Source organism: Solanum stenotomum, chromosome 1 (assembly GCF_019186545.1).
Source record: "Solanum stenotomum isolate F172 chromosome 1, ASM1918654v1, whole genome shotgun sequence".
Lineage (NCBI taxonomy): Eukaryota > Viridiplantae > Streptophyta > Magnoliopsida > Solanales > Solanaceae > Solanum > Solanum stenotomum.
Genome location: NC_064282.1, coordinates 50278314 through 50283279, shown reverse-complemented (window position 1 = coordinate 50283279; position 4966 = coordinate 50278314). Strand labels below are relative to the sequence as shown.

Below are 4966 nucleotides of genomic sequence, written 5' to 3'. Positions count from 1 at the left end.
GTGGTGAAGTTGTAAGTACTCTTTCATCCTTAACCACATGTCTCAAATTTGAGCTCCTTGTATGGAGTCACATTATAGTAGAGAACACTTTACCTCCAAAGTGAGACTTTCCGACGTAGTTCCAAACTAGTCTGGCCCCAAAATGGATACTAGAGGATGGAAAACCACAAAAAAAAAACTTCACTAGAGCACACTATACAATTATTTTATCCAAGTCCTCCTTGTTCACATTTTGTTTGCAAGTGGTATAGTAAAAAAAGAGAAAATAAAAAGTGACTAACTTAAGTAATTCTTGTTATTGTTATTCTTTCTTATGCATAGTAGAGATGTGAAAATCGCAAGACGCGACTAGACGTATTGTATGTGTCAATTGTAATTTAGCTAATAAGCCTATGATATTAGATTAGTTCAGTTAGAAATAGAAAATAGCATACAAACTGTATCTGAAGACCACATAGTTTGTCCAGAGTCCAAACACACTACCAAAAATACAATATATTTTTGTTCTTTTTTGTTATATTATATACTAAAATATACATATACATATTTACAAGTACATAAATGTGACACAGAGGAATCAACCGCGCACTAGCTATACTCCTTATATATAGTTGATACATAAAATATATAGTGTAATGCTCAGTTTTGTATACTTATTGGATTCACAATTTGTGAAAAGACATCATCAATATTACCATCAGCATTTTCATTTTCACTTTCAAGGCTCAAAGTGCTTCTATGCATAGCTATCAAACTGTGTTGATCAGCATTGTCTGTTGGGTTATGAAAGTTGATTAGGGCGTCATGCGGAAGCTTATAATTTGCAAATCATAAAACAATAAATTAGATAACAAAAACTATACTAAAAACATAATATTATTATATGAAAACTAATATAAAGAAAAATATTAAAAATTGTAGAGAATAAATCTTCCCATAAACAAAACTCTTAGAAGAGGGGTTTCAATTTATAGGATTCCAAACAATTCCTCTAAGGAAGGAACAAACCAAATATGGAAGAAAAATATATTTTCCTTTCATGAAAAGTAAAAAAAATTATGGCAATGTTTTGTCTTTTCTTTTAGGAAAAAATAAACTTCAAATAAGGTAAGAAAATCAGGAAAAAACTCTAACAAATCTCCCCTTTTGGCTGGGATTTTTGACAAAATATGATCCACCTTCTTCATATGCATGATAATCTTGCTCTTCACATAGTCTTCACCACTGTTTGTCATGGTTAAAAATAAAGTTTAAAATATATGGGTTAAAAATGGTTTTAAAATATTTCATTTTTATTTTTAAAAATTGCAGCAACAGGAATGTTGAAAATATGGTTGAAATTTCTTCTCCACATGTAGCTTGACGAAAATCTTCATTACCATCAAATTTGTTGCAAATTGATTTGAAACCACTTGAACCTTTCTTCAATCTTGTTGAACCATTGGATCATTGGATCATTGGATCATTGAACCATGTGCTCTGATACCACTTGTTGGGTTATGAAAGGTGATTAGGGCGTCATGCGGAAGTTTATAATTTGCAAATCATAAGACAATAAATTAGATAACAAAAATTATACTAAAAACATTATTATTATATGAAAACTAATATATAGAAAAATATTAAAAACTGTAGAGAGAATAAATCTCCCCATAAACAAAACTCTTAGGTGTTTACAATGTGGAAGCTATTGTATTCTTGATATGAGAAGAGGGGTCTTCAATTTATAGGATTCCAAACACTTCCTCTAAGGAAGGAACAAACCAAACATGGAAGAAAAATATATTTTCCTTTCATGAAAAGTAAAAATACTTATGGTAATATTTTGTCTTTTCTTTTAGGAAAAAATAAACTTCAAATAAGGTAAGAAAATCAGGGAAAAACTCTAACATTACCATGATCAACCTGTTTCGTTTCCTTGGAAGTTGATAAAACACCATCTGGATTTTCTTGTAGCTGAAGGGCATATTCAAGATTCCATAGCACATCACCCATGGACGGACGATTTATACCATTATCAGCTAAGCATTTCTCAGTTATTTCTGCAAAAAAATTCAAGCATTTAGGATTGATTTTTCCTTTCAAATGTGGATTAATAATATCCTCTAAATTCCCTTTCCTTTGACAAGCTAATGCCCAATCTGCAAGACTAACTTGTTCTTTCGAAAGATTTGAGTTAAGTGATGGCCTTGCACACAGTACTTCAAACAAGACAACACCATATGAGAACACATTTGATTTTTGAGTCAATTGTTGTCTACTGAAGTATTCGGGATCTAAATACCCGAAGCTACCCTTTACAACTGTTGAAACATATCCTTGGTTCATGTTTGGACCTGTTTTCGAAAGTCCAAAATCTGAAAGCTTTTCAACCCATTTGTCATTTAACAAAATGTTTGTACTATTCATATCTCTATGAATAATAGTGTATTTAGCTCCTGTGTGAAGGTAATGAAGTCCTCTAGCTGATCCAATACAAATCTCCAACCTTTGCTTCCAAGATAATATAGTTTTCTTACCTTTATAAAGTTGCTTCCTTAATGTTCCATATGCCATATGGTCATAAACAAGGACCATTTCTTTATTCTCTTCACAAAATCCGATCAAGGACACTAAATGTCAATGCCTTAGCTTTGAGAGAATCTCTATCCAGTCTGGAATTCATTAACTCCTTGTTCTGAAGATGGATTTGATCTTTTGATTGCAACTTTCGTGTCACCATCGGTAACTCCTTTGTACACCTTTCCAAATCCACTAACTCCAATGACATATGATTCGTCGAAGTTTTTAGTAGCTTGTTTGATCTCAGCAAGTGAAAAGTATCAACAATTACTAGTAGCATCTGATGAAATGGTTGTGGTACCATTACCACTTCTTCCGGAAGCTGATTTGCTAGAGCAAGAATGAGAGTTGCCATAAATCAGTAGCCAACTAGTCGTGCCTGATTCAAATCATGGGGATCTTATTTTCCTCTCCAAAGCAACAAACACTAAAACAGCAGCTAGACAAAATGCAGCAGTGACTACACCAGCAGTACCGCTAATTATAACAATATGACTGTGATTTGTCTTGATCAGTGAATCCCCTCAGAGCTTCTTCTTTACTATGTTCTTCCTGATACTTCATCATTAAATCTGACATTGTAGGATTCGGACCTGCCAAGCTCGTTTGTCTACCGTTGATCTTAAATATCTCTAATCCATTTACAGTAGCATTAGTAAAATCAGCATTGTCTCCTGATGGATGTACTGCTATCCAAAGCAGATCATCTTCTTTTATATCATCAACGTGAATCACATACTCTTTTACTAAAGGAATTGCCTTTTCACACTACTAAAAAATTATCAAAAAACGACGGCCAAAAGCGACGGACTGCGTCATTTTTTTGGTCAAAATCGACGGAAAAGCGACGCAGTCACCTCCGTTGCTTTTTAGCTCAACGCTTTTCAAAAAGTGACGGACTGCGTCGCTAAAAGGAGACGGACAGCATCGCTTTTCAGAAAGCGACGGACAGCGTCGCATTTTTACTATTTTTTTTTGAATTTTTTTTAAACAAACGACGGAGTCCGTTGCTTTATTTTAATTTTAATTTTTTTTATTTCTAAAAGGCGACGCAGTCCGTCGCTTTTCTGGAAGTTTTATTTTTGAAATCCCACAAAAGCGGCAGACAAAAGGACATTGTCCGTCGCTTTTCTAGAAATTTTATTTTTAAAAACCCAGAAAAGCGACGGACTAAACCACTCTATCCGTCGCTTTTCTGGGTTTTTAAAAAAATTAAAACCCAGAAAAGCGACGGACTAAACCACGCTATCCGTCGCTTTTTCTGCAATATTTTTGACAGCAAAAACTGACAGTTTCTGCTGCCCATCTGCAAATGCAATTCAATTCTACACTATTCATCCCAATCAANACGACGGAGTCCGTTGCTTTATTTTAATTTTAATTTTTTTTATTTCTAAAAGGCGACGCAGTCCGTCGCTTTTCTGGAAGTTTTATTTTTGAAATCCCACAAAAGCGGCAGACAAAAGGACATTGTCCGTCGCTTTTCTAGAAATTTTATTTTTAAAAACCCAGAAAAGCGACGGACTAAACCACTCTATCCGTCGCTTTTCTGGGTTTTTAAAAAAATTAAAACCCAGAAAAGCGACGGACTAAACCACGCTATCCGTCGCTTTTTCTGCAATATTTTTTACAGCAAAAACTGACAGTTTCTGCTGCCCACCTGCAAATGCAATTCAATTCTACACTATTCATCCCAATCAAACACACAATTATACACAATCTAAACAAAACATAAAACAACAAACTTAAAATAACATTCAAAAGTATCTAAATCATAAATTAAACACTTGTAAAGTCTTTTAAAATTCGTTTCAAAATTTTAGAAAGTTCATAAATGTCCAAAGATCTAAACTGGGGAGTGAGATCTACATAATCATTATCATCACTCTCGTTGTCGGTGTCATCAGGAGCGGAAGTAGTAGGTCGACGAGCGAGGTTCATCACTTGTTCTTTGATTTGCCGAACGGTCTCACTCATGTTTGCTTGTTCAGCTACTCTTCTCCGCTCTGACTCTGCTAGTGTCGTTGTAAGTTTAGCTATTTGATCCGACATAGCAGCAATCTGAACACATTCAAGTGCCTCGGCTTGACGTGACGATACAATACCTTCTAAGCCTGACTGGAGTCGTCTAACATCGTTTCAAGAGCCTAGACCATAGCATCTACTCTTGTGTGTCCCCCCTATCACTTTTTCTTTCCAAATCTGGGTGGACAATTCAGGGGTTAATTGGACCGAACTATCTAGATTCTCAGCGACGTACTGATGAAAGTCATTCTGCATATTAAATATGAAAATTGACATCAATATATATACATATCATAAATGTATTCACTATTAATATATATTATTCATTGTATGTTCAATAAAATTTCTAACACCATCAATAAACTCAGGTTTCAAACCA

General features: G+C 34.4%; 1 pseudogene; it reads right to left on the bottom strand.

Annotated features, from left to right (window-relative positions):
* Nucleotides 1–639: 639 nt before the first annotated feature.
* On the bottom strand, nucleotides 640–3522 carry LOC125853938 (receptor-like protein kinase ANXUR1; annotated as a pseudogene).
* Nucleotides 3523–4966: the final 1444 nt, after the last annotated feature.